The sequence below is a fragment of the Netta rufina genome (assembly GCF_964035555.1).
Source record: "Netta rufina genome assembly, chromosome: 19".
Lineage (NCBI taxonomy): Eukaryota > Metazoa > Chordata > Aves > Anseriformes > Anatidae > Netta > Netta rufina.
This window is the reverse complement of record NC_140143.1, coordinates 7,895,357-7,912,834: the sequence shown is the minus strand read 5'-3', so window position 1 is coordinate 7,912,834 and position 17,478 is coordinate 7,895,357.

Genomic DNA, 17,478 nt, shown 5'->3' with positions numbered 1-17,478 from the left:
GGCTGGAGGCAGCCCACGACGAGGTTAACTCGCTGCACAGAGCAGCCTGACCTTTTCTGCCACGGATAGCTCCAACAGCTGCACCGGCACAAAGAACCCGAAGGACAAAAATACTCCTGAAACGAGCGGTGGGGAAGGGAATATCTCCCAGCGCCCCGGCAGCTCTCAACGCATTGCAAAATGGCAAACGCTTCCTCCTCTAGCTCATTTCTCAGCAATTGCTGCCCCCCCCCCCCATCAATGTCCAGAGCAAAACCGAGTTGTTGTAGCCTGAGAACCCGGCTGAACCAAACCAAGACCCCTGAGTGGTTTTTGAGTCCAGGTGACGGATCTGATGGTAAGTGTTTGTCCCCGTGTTCTGGCTCATCGTCCTAATCCGACTTCTCCAAAATCCCCCCAGCGTTTTCAGCAGACCTTAACACCCACTTCTGCCTTTCTTTCATTTATCCGGGGACAGCATTTGCTGTGCTCCGTCCTGCTGGTGGCAGAGATCTTCTGAAGGCAGTGATAGCAACGCAATAGTCATTTACTGCACACCTGGGGATCTTTGGGTGAAAATGCTCTATTTTGGTGACTGCACTGCACAGACACCAGGGTTTTGGGTAGGACCGTACCTGAGGCAGCTCCTGCCTTCCTGGCAGAGCTGATATGATTTATCCCTGAGGTGAGAACCTGGGAGAGGAAGAATTGCTTGGGACAGACACGAGTCGATGAAGGCTCAGTGAAGGTCTGCAGGGTGTTCGTAGGCAGCGGGATGGGGTCAAACCTGGGAAGGTCGCGGTGCTGGAAGGGGCAGCCCCAAGTCAGCCCCTGGCTCCTCCTCGGAGCCTGTCACCGCTCCTTACCCGAGTCATTCGGATCGCAAAGAATTTATTGACACCCACCCGCCATCCCTAAAGTTTTATGGCAATATAGATCCATTAGAAATCCATTTTACAGAGGTATTAAAATAATGAAGGTGAGAATTAAGAGAGCAGCACGCTCCTTTGAAAACCCACTGATGATAATATACTGCTTTAAGGAAAGTTATCGTGCAGTCCCCTTAAAGAAAGTTATCAATTAGTCACTGCATCCGACATCGGAGAATTGTTCCCTGAAGAGGATTTTAGGAGGAAAGCCATCGACTAAGCCATGAATTTATCACCGGGGTGGCGTGGCTCCACGGACTAAGATGACAGGGAGGGCTTGGAGAGCAGCCCAGGCGCCGGGTGGCTCCCGGTGGGTTTGGGAAGGCTCCTGGCCCCACAGAAACAAAGCGAGGGCAGGCAGGAGGAAGGAGCCCCTGGAAAATGGCTTTTCTTGGTGGAGAAAGGTCCCCTGGTAGTTCAGGGCACCCAGACCCGATGGGAGCCTGGCCCCATCCTAGCAGCTCGCGGGAGGCAGCGCATACAAAAGAGGGCAGTAATACTCCCAAGGTTGGGAATGTTTTTCAAACTTGAGGGAAGCCACAATATTTCTGTGAAATCGGAATCAACTTCCAAAATCCTTTGTTTTGACCCAAATGCACATTTCTCAGTGCAAAACCCTGGGGGCTGCCCTCCTCTGGCACCACGAGGCTGGAAGCGGTGGCGGCCGCGGCCACCTCGCTCGGCGCAGCCCTGACAAATTGCTGAGCTCTCCCCAGATAAACAATCACCAACCAAAATATTTGTGTTTACTGTGGGGATTTGTCTGCGCATAATTATGCATTTGTCATTACGAGGGCTACAGGAGAGTTTTACACATGTAAATACGTTCGGGTAATTAGACGGGGAGAGTTTGGGTCTGATTCTTCTCTGCAGCCTGATCCCGACATGGAGCGCTGCCGGGTGGCGGTGTGCGCTGACGGAGAGCGGCGAGGGTACGGCTCTCTCCCTCCCTGTAATGCAGCCCTGGTTATCCACACGTATTCCTTTTAAACATTTCTTGTAGCTTTCTGTTAGAGCCTCGAGGAGCTCCGCGCACAATGCGACGCAACGCAACCTTCACACTGTTCTTTCATGTACCTGCCTTCAAGGAGAGAGGCAGACACAGTCCTCAGATAATACCAGATAAGACGCTATTTTCTTCTGAAACAGCCTAAGTGCAGCAGCTTTTAGTAATCTTCTAGCATCTTTTCCTATGTATGACAGTCTATTAATGTCATTTGCATGAGAAGTACACAATAAATCATTCATGCGCAGTTTAGTGCAGGTTAAGTGTAACAGCCTGGCGGTGATTTTCTGTGAGGAAATCAGAGCGGCTCATCGCCGGGTGTAAATCCGCGCTGTTCCACCAAAGCTCCTGAGCCACACCGCCCGGTAACGTGGCCCACAGGGAAGCTTTGGGCAAAAAAAAAGCCGCAGAGGAAGGCAGGACTTGTGCCACGCTTTGAGGACTTTCCTCCGAGCGCTTCTCTCCTGAAAACCTCTCCAAAGAAAATGGAGCTCAAATTCGCCAGGAATCTGCAGCTGGCATTCAGGGGCTTACACGGCAGTGGATCGGGGGTTTGAGGTGGTCTGGTGTCCAGCCAAGTCCTGATCTCTGTCTCTCTGATCTGTTATCTGCCAAATTTGGCCTGCTGGGCCCCCCTTGCTGAGCAGGGGAGGCAGTGCTGGGTGGTGGACACGGGATGACCGCGGTGGCAGCGGGGCTTTGTGCCACCCCGCACGGAGGAAATTCCTCCGTGGTGACGTGGTTTTGTCACCAGCTCGGGGAATGGCTGCGTGGGCACCAGAGCCATGGCTCCCGAGGGCTGTCGGGGCTGGTGCTGGAGAAAACCCTCGTCCCTCAGCAGCACCGATAACTCGCTGCCCATCTGCACCGAGCGTTGCAAGAGGTGAAGGTGAGCGCAGCACTGCTGCAAGATGAAGTTCGTTCTCCTTTCCCTTTTATTCCTTTTTTTTTTTTTTTCCCTTTTTCTTTCAGTCTGGTCCTTGTTCTCCCTGTGGCAGCCATGGGACAGAGGTCCATTGTTCGGGCTGCTCAGGAAACAACACTGCAGGACTGATCTTATTAGAGCTCAGGCCATGCCCGGGCAGCGGGGGGGCTGCTGTGTGCATCCCCAGGGGCTCGGTGCAGGGCACTTCTCACCGCTCCAGGCATTTGGGATGCTCACCATCAGCTGCCCAGGGTCTGCTTTTCAGAAGCACAGCTCCCCTGCAGCCTCAGCGCATCGCTGGTGCTTGGGACATCTCGAGTGACTGCCAGGTGGCTCAGGCTGCTCAGCAAAAATCGACCTGAAAATCTGGACTGCTGCAGCCAGGACCTCAGCTTTACTGCAGGAGTGGCAGTGCTGTGGTGGCACGGAAGCAGCAAAAACAACCTGCTTGGTTTGAACCTGATGTGCCAAAGAAGTCAGGCTCATGCGGTCATACTGCCCGGTTCTTCCTGCTGATCTCCACTCGTTTTGGAAAACTGCATGTACAACACTTGACAGAGAAGTCCAGAAAATGCAAAGTTCCTACAGACGTTGCATGTAGGATGAAAAAAGCCCAGATGAATGTCCCCACTTCTTGTTTGACTGACAGGCAGCACCAGGCTGCTCTGCATCATGCTGGCCCTGTCCTTGTCACCACTGGTATTTCCCCAGGGGATGGCAGAGGAGCTGTGGGTGCTGCAGTAGGAAAGAGATAGGGGCTTATCTCAGATTTGGAGAAAAGACTTAATTTACCCTACTGGTTACGGAACAATTTACTCTGAAACTGTCTGCAAGTTCAAAAAAACAAGCCACATTGTTCTGTTAACAAGCCATTGTCACCCATCGGGATGCCCTTCCGTGTTTCAGCCACTGTCACTGAGCTGTTAAACGGGGCTTGATTTCCATCAGCATACTGATTCCTCGCACATGTGCTCTTTTGGGATCTCCCCCTCCTCCCAAATGCCCATCCAGGTCCAATGGAAGCGCTGCCTGCTGTGGGCTCACCTTTAATGCAGCTGCTGGAATCTGCTCGGGTTGCTCAACGCTGGCTGATCTCAGCAGAGACGAATCTTCTAAATGTTGATGTACCGCGAGGCGGTTGCACATTCCCAGGCTATTTATTTGTTACTTATGAAGAAAGTCAATTTGAATGCACTGGCTAAATAAGAACTAATTGTTTTCAAAATTCGGGTTAACGAATGCTGTAAGAAGCCGTCTTAGGGGAAATGAAAGAAAAAAAAAATCAACCCGGGCACTAATGATTAGAGCAAAACCCTGATGCTAGGAGGACGTAGTCTCTGTGGAAGCAGGTTACTCATCTTTTCCAGAAGATACATACATGCATTGCAAAATGTTTATTTTGTACTCTCTGAAGTGGTTAATCTACATGCGGAGCAATGAAAAGGTGGCTTATTAGGCTAATTGCTAATAAAAAAAAAAAAAAAAGGAAACAGAACTACTGTGAGAAAATATTTAAAAACAGACACAGAAGGCTGTGAAAACAAACACCGCCTCGTTTTTCCATGAGGTTTTCCCACCAGAAATCAGGCAGTTCAAAGAGACGTCCGGTTAATACGGTACCTCCAGGCTCCTGGCGCTGGAGCTGTTCATTAGCCGCTTCGTAATTCTGTGATGCAGAACTGGATTAATGGAAAGGTGACGGGGAAGCCACCGAGGTACCTGCTAATGATCCTGCCTCGTCCTTAGAGGAGTCCTCTCTAGCCTTGCCCATGTGCGGCAAAACACACACCATCAGGATACAATGCCACATTATCACAAGAAAACACTTTGGAGAGGGGAAGAAGATGTCATTGCAGAGTGGTACTGGGAACTGGCGAAGCCCAAGATGGAAAAATAATTGCATGCATGTTTTTTAATACAACAGGATTCCCCCAAGCTCATTAAAGCAGATGGAAGTTTTAAAACCTGTATTACTTTAAAAATTAATTTACAGCTGTGGGGCTTGGTGGCCCAGAGAACATTAAAATGATAAATCCAGAAAGGTGATGTGAGCAGAAAGGAGGATTACTTCGGTCACAACATGGCCTCTCAACGTGAGAGAGGGGAGATGTCACAGTTTTGTTCCATACCCTCCGTGGCTTCCTCCGTGCTGTTGTTTCTGGGCTTAACCCAGATTTTAAACCACTGCAACAAAGTATTCAAATTTCCTCCTGAATGACTTGTGATCCCCAAACTGTTCTGAAGCCTCTCTGATTTATTTGAGACCAGGTTATGGGACAAGGCTCGTGATGGTGATGGGACCAAACGTCTGCTGGGCAGCAGCAAAGCCGGACCTAGCGCAGGTTCACGCATGGTGGGTGGATGCTGACAAGAGCAAGCCAAGCCCCTGGGGATGCACCGTCTCCTTCCATCCTATATCTGCAGGATGCCAGCACCAAGGAGCCGGGGCACTTGAGGTACTGCAGAACAAAGGCTGAAGGTTGCATTCAGCACACACCAGCTACCCCTGCTTGCTTGGGAGAAAGGAGTCCTTTGTTTGGGAACAGCAGATACTCCCACAAAAACATGCTGGTGCTGTTTGCTTGTGCAAAAACCCACGTTACACACAAAGGTGGTTTTGCACAAAGCTGTAGCCCCTCACGCTGGTGGCACCCCAACACACAGGCGGTGCCTGGGGTGCCGCACATCCCCACGCCCGCATCCACTGCTGCGGGTGGTAGTGGGGACACCGAGCTCCAAGAGGGGAGAGGAACAGCCCCTGCCTTGCACAGCCCCTCCTGCCCACACATTTATAGTAGCATGCCTCTGGTTTCCTCTTCGTACCCAACAAATTGACTTTACCAGTAAATTAACTTTATCCTTTTGCTGGCCAGCCTGACAAACGAGAGCAAGGCGGATTTTTCCGCTGGCCCATTAGCAGAGCCCCAGCGCCTCGCAGTGACTCACAGGGCTCCCGGCTGCCTATTGAAGGGGTCGGGGCCGAACAAAGCCCCCATTCACTGCCCGGCTCTGCTGGCTTTCCTTTGAGCCCATGCTGCTTTATTTTTATTCTTTCCCAAACACTGTTGGCTAATTTCATTGACAAAATTCATAACTCGGGGTTGGAGAGCCCGCTCCTATTCAGCTATGGGCGCTGGGGGTTTTGTTTTTCTTTTCCACGGTCTCCGTCCCGCCTCGTTCCCCACTTCCCCTGAACCCACTGTCCAGGCAGCGCTGCGGGGGGATGGAGCCCTGCACACAACATTTGGGTGGTTTTCAGCTTTTGGATGGGGAAGGAAAAGCAACCTGACAAAATCCGAACCCAAACCACGAGGGTAATGCAGGGGGCAACGAAACAGGACTGGAATTGTGCACCACAACTGAGTGACCCCTCAAAGCACACAGCAAAAGGCTAAAAACAAAAGCCTATTTAGCTTTTATATCTGCAACGCTCTGCATCCCTTTCAGTTAATTACAGCTATTTAAAAACATCTGCATTTCATAAAGAACTTTCTTTCTTTCTTTCTTTCCCCTACGGCTGCCCCTCCTGAGACATCTCTCTGCAGGCTGCTGGGTTACACAGTAATTACAGTCCCCAAGTACCTGACATCACCACCAAGTGCACCACAGGATGGTTTCAGCAGCAAGAGAAACAATATTACTCAGGATGGGTCTGAGCCAACGTCCAAGCTCCAAACACCGTCATTTTCTTTGGCAGACTTCAGAGCCGGAGCCGAGCCGGGGCCTCTGTGCAAACATTAGGGACGCAGAACCAAGGAGCCATTTTGGCACCTCTGAAGAACCTGCAACAGGCTCCTGTCATTTATACACGTAGACAATAGGTGCTCATGTTCTGATTCTGGCTGCCAAAGCACTGCTCCCAGCAAGGCTTTATGGTGCTTCATGCAGCAATTCCCCTTCCTCCTCCTCCCCAGGGCCAAGGCCGGGTCCCTGCCCCGCCAGCTCCCACCTGAGGGAGCGTGGCCCCGCGAGCCGCCCCGCTGCGGCCTAGCCCAGGCCTCCCTTCTTGTTCACTCATCGGCCTTTTTCCATGCCGAGAGGCCACAGTGTGAGGGCAAATGTGGCTTTTGGTCCGTGGAGCAAGAGGTTTACTCCTTGAGTGTGTTTGCCAAAGCTGTGTCCCTGTGGGGGAAGGCTGGGAGCAGGCCAGGGGCCGTGGCTGCCTCACAGCCGAGCCAGGCTCGCCCCGGGCGCAGACATCCCCGGCACCTTCACATCTGAACAACAAGCAGGGGAAGAAAACCACACGATTTCCTCTGCAGACAGCTGTACCCAACACATTCACAGCAAGAGCAAGCCTTTTAAAAACAAAACAAAACAGAGTCCTCCCCCGAGCAAACATTTTATCCTGTCCTGGCTTAATTGGGGAATAAGCTTAACTTACTTTCAGGACAAAGTGCAAAGGAAAGGATAAAAGCAAGTCAAGCCAAGCACTGTACCCTGCTGTGATCATGAGCAGGGGCTGTGTCTGTGTCTCCTGAGGAGCCGGCAGTGCTGGTTTGCAGGCTCAAAGCCAGCATGGAGGAGGCAGGATCCGGCCACTTCACATGCAGCTGCTGGGTCCTGGGTGCCTGCCGCCGTGGGGAAAGTTCCGTGATGAGCTTTCCACTGGGGTCCTGGGTCACTTCTTGTTTTCAGGGCCTATATCACATCGAGGACAGCTAATGATCCCCTGGATGCTTCTCCTCGATGACTTTTTCCTGCAAAGATGGCTGGGGTCCTGCAGGGAGGAGATGCAGAGCCTCATGGATGGGACAAACAGCTCCCAGCATCTCCGTGCTGCTCTGTGGCCCACACCCTTAGGGATGCTGCCCCTTCCACCAGCAGCGCTGCAGATTACACTTAAATTAAGTCTTTCTGCTAAGTTTTTTTTCCCTGCCTGTGGCCTCTCCCATCCCTAATCCTTTAATCCTGGTTTGGTTTCAGGACCCCAAGGCAGCCGCGGTGGCACAGGGACAGGAACACACGTCTGAAGGGCAGATCTATCCTTCAGCTGAAGGGAGAAGGATTTGGCTTTCTACATGCAGAGAAGATAATAAATAAATAAATAAAAAGCTTGTTATATACCGGAATACCTTCCTCCCTCACCAAAGGTCAAACTTAGATCCATTTTCAGTCAGGAGGGAGACGTCTGTCAGACAAGCACTAATCACTATTTAGTATTCATATTCACCTATTAGAAGCTCCATGCTGTAAACATGTCTATGAATTAACAAGGCATCTGGCCTCTCTTATACAATATGAGCAGCTTGGATCATGAAGTGTCTGCAGAAAATAAAAAGTGCCTTCCATCTGTCTCTCCCAAATATCACTGCTATCACCAAAGCAAACAGACCCGCTCTTCCAAGGCACGGCGCGGCCGCCTCCCCCAGCACGTGTTACTCAAACACAAACAAGCGTTCCTCCAGCGCGGCTGACAGATCTGAAGCTGCTCTGAGGAACACAGCTCAAATTAAGAACAGGAAGAAAATAAAGAGCTGAAAAATAACTGGGAATAAAATAAAAAAAAAAGGCTTCCTAATAATGAAGCTTCTTCTCAGCGGCCTGGTGGATCACCCATGGTGCTGGCACCCTTGGGAGCTCGGCGCTGCCTGGGTGAAGATGTGTGGGGTAGGACCAGCACCAGGACCTGTGCTGGAGGCAAAGCCATTCCTGGGAATGGGATCGGCCACTTCTCATCACCCTTCACTGGGCTAGATGGGGGCTTGGACAGGATACAACCCCTTGGCTCCTTGGTGATTTGGGGTGCTCTGGATGGGACCTTCTGGCAATGAGCGTTTGCACCTTTGGGGTACACAGCGGGGAAGGTTGCTGTGGGATCATGGTGTGTGATGGCCCTTGGAAAGGCCAGAGACTCACCTCAGCCCTACACCACAAAAAGGCTGAACCCACCAAGCCTTGAGCCATCGCAAACAAATGGCACAAAGGCCATGGGGCTGACTACCGGGGGGCCAACCCATTGTGACCCTGTGGGATTCCACTGTGACCCGGTGTGACCCGCAGCTTCAGTGGGGCCACCACACCGATCTGTAGGCCTCATCCCCGGTCCCTGGGCTGTTTCCTTCCCTCCCTGCAGCTCATGAAGGCCACGGCTGGGCTCTCCTGCTGCTGCCTGTGGGACAGCAGGAGCAGCGCCGCAGCCGGAGCCCCTCAGCACCTACCCAGCGTGCGGATCGATGCTGGCTCAGATGGATGAGGAATCCTCGCAGCCCCGCAGCCTCCAGCAGCAGGTCTAAGTATGTTTGTAATTGCGTCTACAAATATTTGCGCTTTGCAAAGCAAAAAAAAGCCCCGACCAAACAAACCCGATGCGGCTACAGCTGCTGTGCTGGGACCTCAAGGTGCAGGTGCTGGAAATACCCACCTGTGCCATTTGGCATGCAAATATGTCAGAGAAATAAATCAACCTCTCTCTCGTGACGAAATGGTGGGAGAGTGGCTGGGAGGCAGCCCAGAGCAGCTGGCGTCAAGCCGGAGAAGGTTGGAAGGAGGGAGAAAGAAGAATAAGGGAGGGAAAGGTTGGGTTCAGCTTCCTGTAAGATGATCCGGAGCGGCCCCATCTGGGGGCCCTGGTGACTGAAGAAAGGTCTCACCGTCACCATTCAGAAGGTCACGAGGATCCTTCAGTCTGTCCTTTCACTGGGGAAAAGCTTTTGGAAAACAGGTGCTTTCCTTGCCTTGAGGATTTACCTTCCTCTGCTACAGCACGTTAACCCCTCGTGCTGCTGTGGAAGTCCCCAGGGCTGTCACCACGTGCCTTGTGGCAGGGATATGGGAGCCTCGCAGCCACCAGAGGCACCTCCCCGGGGCCAGGGCCACCACTGACACAGTGCTCAGGACCCGTCCTCTGGGCCAAGGACCTCATTTCCTTCAAACACTGCTCATTTTCTCACAAAAGCTAAGGGCAGCCAGCAGCTGGGCAAGCACCTCCTCACCCTGCAGGCCAGCACCTCCCGGGTGGCTTTTTGTCCGACCACGTTGCTGCCTGCCCCCAGTCCCCAGCAAAATCAGTGGGGAATCTGTCCTCGTCCCCAGGGGGGCACGATGGGGCTCTGCACGCCCCAGGAAACCCTTCAAGCATGAAAGCTAATTTAAAAGGAGCTCGTGTCTCTTGTGTTCAGAGACACGGAGCAAGGAAAAAGCATGACAGATTTGGGTATATTTTTACAGAGTTATTGTCCACCGGGGACTGAGCTAAGACCACAAACATTATTTCACTTTCCAGCAAGGCTGCGGTGATGAATATGGGTTTTGCAGGAGAAAAGCTGGGTGGTTCTCGTTTCTAATCTCCAATCTTTCCTCCTCCTGTGGAGGTTAGGCACGAATACCACAGCACACGGACGCCGAACAAAGGCTGCCGTCCCTTAGCGTGGCGTTGGGGCTGGCAGGTGACTGCAGCAGAGCTGAAGGCACACATATCAAAATGCAACACCATTCCGCACTCGGCTCTGTTAAAAATATTCTGTTTAATTGATTTTCTAAAAAAATCTATTATGCTGCTCTAGGCTCAGCTATTGATCTGCAGCGCTGTAGAAGTAATGAAGAAGCCTTCAAATCAATAAGGCCAAAGTATATCTCAAACTGTATCTGCTCCACCAGCACAACAGGGACGTGGCCAGGCAAATTCCCCAGACGGGGCTGGGAGTGCGAACAAACCTGTTCCGATGACGGCCAAGATTTATTTCTATTGGCATAAACATAACTAATGAAACCCCAACGACTCTTCCCTTCCGTGAGAGCTGATAATATATCGCGGTGCTCACAATGAAATGAGCAAGAACACATTTGCAAAGGAAAAAAAAAAAAAAAAAAAAAAAAGACTCCCTCAACCGTGAGCTGTATTTTCTTCTTGGTGCCCTTGGTTCTCCTCCACCCCCTTCCCCCCGCCAGGATAATATTTCTTCTCGCAGCTCTCGTGCGGGTTTTAGCACGGCTGTTAGAAGTCTCCAAGGCTGGAGTTTTAGTTTTTCTTTTATCCCTCACTGTCAGTATGGAGTGGGTTGGCAGCTAAAATCACAGGCTGATAGCATTGTTTGGGGCTAACAACCTTATCTTATCTTGTTCGTATTCTTCATATTACCTTAGATAAGCCGCCCCGGGGCCGCACACAAGCACGGCTGGGGGAAGTGACCCCGTTGGAGTTCAGATGGCAATTTGCTGCAGCGAGAGCAGCTGGGCCAACGCCACCGTGCTCTGAACTTGGCCGCCACTTTCCAGCTGAGGCTTTTACCTGATCCTTCCCACCTCAAAGCACAGAGGGACCCGAGTCAACAGCACCGCCACTTGTCCTCCTTACAGCCCGACCCTTCAGAGGGCTGCTGCCCGCAGACCCTCATGGCATGCTCCTGCGGGCTCTGGCCCCATGCAAGCTCCCCTGGATGCAGAAAGGCATCAATGACACACGATCAGTGCCTCGGTGCCTAACGTAAAGCCAAAGCAGCGTGGTCTCAAGCTGAGGCCTTCGGGGGTGAGCTCCAGGCACCCTCAGGTCACCATGGCCGTGCCCTGGGTGCACGGACCAGGCACCGCCACCGCCTGGGGACTGCGGAATTCACCGAGCACTTCGGGTCTTTGAAGCCAGCAGATTAATCTTTTTTTTTTTTCTTTCTTTCTTTCCTTTTTTTTTTTTTTTTCTTTTTGGAAAAAAACGAACCTCCGAAGTTTAAAAATATGGTAATGCAATTAGTGGCTTTGGCAGGCTAATGAAGCCACTTTAAACCCTTGCAAAAATACCATTAAAAGAGAATGCTTAAGAGCCTCTTCAAACTTTCCAAAATGAGAAGTGCGTTCATATTCAGAAGATGCCAATCTAGTCTCCTTTCTCCAAGGTTCAAGATTAATTAGGGACTTGTTTAGTGCATGAATGAGGAAACAAATGAACTCTTGGATCGCAGAGCACTGGAACCAATTTTTTAATCATTTTTTTTCTTTACAATTACATTCCTATCAAGAAAGTCTTCATTAGACTTTCTGTCACAGGGCCACATCATGTCAGGTAACTATTACAAGTGCTTGGCTTTCACCCAAAGATTGAACAATATGAATTTTCACAGAAATAAATACACGAGATATATATTTAACGCAGCATTTTCTTATTAAAATGCTGCTGCGTTTTCATAATAAATACATGTAACCCTTTCTCTAAGACTCCCTTAAAACAAATGAATTAGAAAAGACCTACAATATCTTCCCCTTTCCAAAACCAGCCTGGATATTTAAAGATTACCTTAGAGAAATATATTAATGCCTGATAGAAGAAGTGCCATACAATGGAAGGAGATTACTAAGGTAAGCAATAATAGATAGGAAGAGCGCGAACATGTTTGAGACTAATTGTCAAAAGAATGGGGTTTGCATGTTTAGTGAAGGAGAAAGGAGCAAGGAGAAAGGAAACTGCTCTGGATTTTCAATGAGTTACAACCTGCCCTGAAGGTTTGAGGGATGGGTTCGGCTGATCCCATCCATCGTGAGGCTCGGGTTTGGTTCAAACATACCCAAATTCAGAAACTCTCAGCCCCAGCCCTACTTCTGCTTGCGGTGACGATCAGCACTGAGAGAATTCACTCTTCAGTGAAGTATATAAAGTATTAAAGTAGAATCATTTGCAAAAAGGATTAAAAAAAAAAAAAAAAAGGCCTTCTCATTGTCACACTGGGGCAAATCTAATCGCTGTAGCCATGCTAAGGAAGGGGAGCAAAACTCAAAACAAGGGGCTGCTGCAAAACGAAGGCAACTCTAAGCAGCCCCTCTAATTCTTTCCACAAGTGAGCAAGAGCACAAAGGTTCAGCCCCCAGCCCAATGCTCCTGACATGGGCTGGGTTAAGGAATGGGAAGTACGTAACGATGACTGGCAGGTCTACTTACTCTTTTCCATTAGTACCCATTTATCATTATCCAGACCTCTACCAGGGTGAACAGATAATGTTTTCCTAAGTGGGAAGGCAAGGGTATAATTTCCATAGCTGATTTGTTCATTTCTCTCTCTCCTGCGTCCTTTGAGCAATTGCAAATCAGATCCCCACTTCCCAGGACACACTTCTACGGGCATTTAGAAACAAAGGATCGCATCACCTCTTGACCACTCTCCCTAACCTCGTTTCTGTGGGGCAGCGTAATAAAGTCCACGCAATAGATACTCCTGATGGAGAGGGCAGGCTGCAGCGATGATTGCACTCATTACTCCTTTCCCATTAGCAAAATTGTAAGATATATGGGGAGGAGAGGATTTTACTCAGATCCACGTCCCAGCGGCTTGCCAGTTGCAATAGGAACTCATTGGACATTGAAAACCAACTCCTGGGGGTTGGACTCCCACCGTAAAACCTGGGAGGTTGTGCTCTGTCTCACAGCTGCTGCATCTCCACCGTGCTTGCTCTGCTCTGCTCTGCGCCTGCTCTGCCTTTGTCTTAACACAGGGCAGCAAGGGGAAATTCACCCCAAATTGCCAGCGTGCCCAAGATCTGCTCAAAAAGCCCCAGTTCCCGCAGCGACACAGCCCTGCCGGAGGGGTTGTGGTCACCGGGTAAGGAAAGATTCATAAAAGCAGGCAGGAAGGAGGGGCACAGCCCTGTCTTTGCTGCCACAACAAGGGGGGAAATATGACCCAGGCATCTCTATAAAAAACCTGAAAAGCCACAGGAGAAGAAAAGGAAACCCTGTATGGATTGCTTAACAAGCCAGAGTCATGCTTTCTGACACCAGACTCGAGTTTTTTCACCAGACTTGGCCTTTTGTGCTGCCTTTCTCTTGCTGCAGTCCCTCATTGCCCAGTTCTCATCGCCCCGTGCTGTCTGACCGCCCCCCCGGCGCCCACCCCTCTGCTACCAGGGTGCTGCCGTTGTCCTGCTCGTGCTGCAAGCCTGGGAGCAGCAGGCGATGGTGGTGCTGGAAAAGGGATATTTAATTAGCAAGGGGAGCCGAAGTTTTCAAAGCAACAGAAGAAAAGGACCTGGGAAGTTGGTGGAAGAGTTATGGGATAACAAAAGGCCCTGGCGGCAGAGAGCAGGACGTGCCGAGCGCTCGCACACATCTCAGCAAGTGGCACTCCAGCGGCCGCAGCCTCACGGGTCACTTGTTTGCATCAAAATGCCGAGAGCTTCAGCTGAAAGAAAAGAAGGGTCATGCAAATCTACCATTCTTCTTGTCTCCCTGTAATCCTGAGAGCCTTGAGCCAAACTCAGTGCAAACCCGGAGACATTCTTTCATGAGAATCCAAACTCTGCAAGCTCAGATCCCTCCCTGCCCCAAAACACCCGTCTGCATGAAGTAAGGCTTATCTCCTCCCAACAACAACAGCGTGGGTCAGAACGGGGCCAAGCAGGCGCTGCCATTCCCTGCGAGTACAGGGCTGGGATTGCACGAGGGCGTTTGGAGCTTGGCACGCCAGGCGCCCGCTGTTGTGGGTGCAGATGCGCTTCGTGACCGCAGAGCTGCCTGGACAGCCACTGGCAGTGCAGGCACAGAGCCAAATGCTGCATCTCAGCCAGCACTGCCATGGGCCAGGCATCCCTGTTTTGTGCAGGTCAGCTGTCATCAGCCTCCTAGCACCTTCCAGCACAGCCTTTTCTCGGGAAAAACCCGGGCTTTTGGCTTTGTCTTTAAACTGCTGGCTCCTGCCCGCTTAAGGCAGACAGGGGGAACGTTGCAGATCTGCTCCTAGGTTTTGCTGACTCCTGCAGCATTTTGTCACACCGGGTATTCACAAACCTGCAGCAAGAATCACAAAAGGATCCCCGAGCAACGGCCAAAGAACGGCAAATTTTGGAAGTGGAGCACGGAAGGGGAATTTGCAAACTGCTGTGCCTTGACTCTTTGCAGCTCATGGATACAGAGAAACATCTACAGCTGGACTCTAAATAACCAGGTTAACTACCATCTGCAAACGCACAAAACCTGCTGCCCTGAACCCTACTGCTCTGATGGAGTTTTAATAGCTTCTGCAATAAAAAACAGTGAGTCCCAGAGGAGAGCTCTCCATTTATTCAGAAGGATGCTGCTAAATTCCTATACACGACACATTCCGCCGCTGCAACACGCGCCTCTCCTCCCCGGCAGCTCTCCTTCCTGCCAGCCAGGTAGAGGCGAGGCATATCATCATCTGTGTAATCTGATTTGCAAGGTTAACTGCCCTGGATGATAAATATGCAGGGATTTATGACCATGAAGGTGCACTACCTAAGGCTTCAAGCGCAACGCACCACGCTCACATCTCCCTTTTCTCCGACTTCTAAAAAAAGGAAAGAAGGATGTCGAGATCCAGAAATTACCATGCCATAATGGAAGATCCTCAGATAGACTTGGTTTAATTACACACTTCTATCATCTCCCGAGCGCTCCCCATCCCATTATGAAATGACGGCGGTAACTCAGCTAATGGGCTCGCTCCGTGCCGACAGCCGCCGGGGCTGCTGGCGCGCGGTCACGCAGGAGCGCTCGGCCGGTTGGGACCACGGGTCCTTCCCCACATGGACGCGAGGTTTTGTTACTCCGAGGAGCATCCGAGCTCTGGGATCAGAGGGAAAGGGGGCACCACGCAGCGCTGGGTCATCCCCTGCTGCCCTGGGGATGAAAATCCCTCCGAAGCAGGGATGCTGCAGCCAGCCCCTGGGGGGACATCCCCTGGGGTGACAGCTCCCTGGGGACATCCCCCTGGGGACAATTCTGCTCTGTGCCTACGGCCACAAAGGACTTGCCCAGCCCAAGCCCACCTCCCTGCCAGCTGGGTGCAACGCCTGCACGCACTGCGCCAAGCGCTGGCTCTCCTCCTCCCCAGGATGCTCACCCCAGCGGTTACACCCAGCCGGCGAAAGGAAGCGCAGAGCAGAGCTCTGGCCAAGGCAAGGACATTTTTAGTAGTAGTAGTATTTTTTTTTTTAACCTGCAAACGGAAATCTCAACCCAGGGCTCATGCTGGAAGGAGGTCTCCAGCAGGAAGCACGCTGAGTGAGAGCAGGGCAGAGCAGGCCACGAGGAGATTTGTTGCCCAGGAACTAGATCAAACCCAGATTACAGCCCAGGCCTTGCACCGGGACAGGAGACAAAGGCTTTGAAAGCAAGATGTCACTTACAAAAATATAAAACCCACATTTTTTTTTGCATCTATCATTTTCCTTGCGAGGTACAAAAGTGCACTGCTGGAGCACAGAGGCAGGGGCCATGTCTGCTCACATGTGCATCGTGCGCAATACAATAGCACGGGAAGCACAGAGCAAAGCGAGGCGTTCCATCAGGCCCCAAATCCCTTCAAACACCACGTTTTCTGTTCAGCCTCTCAGCGCCTCACTCATCCTTGGCAGTGCAGCTGACCTGGTCATTTCTCCTTTTCCCTTTTTACTTCTCACCACCACTTTCCATGGCATTTTCATGAATTAGCACAGCAGTGTGGTAGTTTTGTCCTTTTTTTTTTTTTCTTTTTGCTTTACAAATGCAGGCTGGAAAAAAAAAAAAAAAAAGAAGAAAAAAATCCTATTTAAATAGAGACGTGTGGCAGCTGACATTTCTTGAAAACACTTTGACTCACATTAGGCTTTGTAGGTCCTTTTATTATCTTTAAAGGCTGGTTAAAAGCATGTCTACAGCAGCAGGCAGGCAGCCTGCCTGGGGGACGGAGGGGACAGAGGGGACGGAGACATCTGTGGCTGCGGGCTCTGTCCTGAGCCAGCCGCAGCAGCAACAGGTCCCAGCAGCATTGAACTGAAATGGGGGCTGGGGAGAGACGAGGAGAGCGAGGGAGGAAGGGGAGGCAGCGAAGCGTGCAAAGGATTTCTTTTTGTTTGCTGCCTTTGCTCGGCTGCTCTTTGTGCCGGCTCCTGGCAGCCGCGGGCTGAGCCCTGCTGCAAACCCCGCTGCAAGGGGCTGCTCGCGAGGGGGACGCAGCACCCGGGGGTGATGCTGAGATGGGAGCCGTGGCTCTCGGGGGGTGTTTTGTAGAAGGACGATAGTGGCAGTGAGGGCGGGTGGGTGCTGCCTTGCTGCACCTACACACGCAGCGGAGAAATCACGGCTGATCCCCACAGAGCCACGCTGCACGTAGCCAAACCTCACCCAAGTGAAACAAACAGGGCATTGTGCACAGCGTCCTTCCTAAAATGAACCCCACTGCTATCACAGGCATCCCTTCTGCATGGCAAGGGACAGGCAGCAGACCCTGATTTCCTCCCAGTACCCCAATTTCCACCCAATTCTGAAGACCATCCCACCACTCGCCTTCCTTAGCAATGGCCAGGTCTGGCTCACAGAGCTGAGAAGCCAACGGGAAGCTGCTGGACTCAGCCCACCTGAGCGAGCTCAAGGTGTCACTGCAGTTAGCAGGGCTCTTCTCTGCACCACTCCTGCACGTGCTCGCAAGGAGCTGTTTGTGCTTACTTTTGACCCTGCTGGGAAAGGAGAGCGTCGGCCAGCCCGCGGCAGAGCCATTCCCCTGCTCAGAGCCCGTGGCTTGGAGAGGGACCAAGCCCAGCAAGGCACAGAGGCAGCGGAGGGCAGAGCACCCCTGAGGAGTTGGTGCACAAATGGCACCAGGAGGCCAGCGTTTGCCTCTGGAAGAGCTGCTGCTGGCCCGAATAACCCCGTACAGCCACGGGGCTGTAAGGTGCAGCCCCCTGGTCAGGAACAAGGCTGGTGGGGCTGGTGGCAGGGC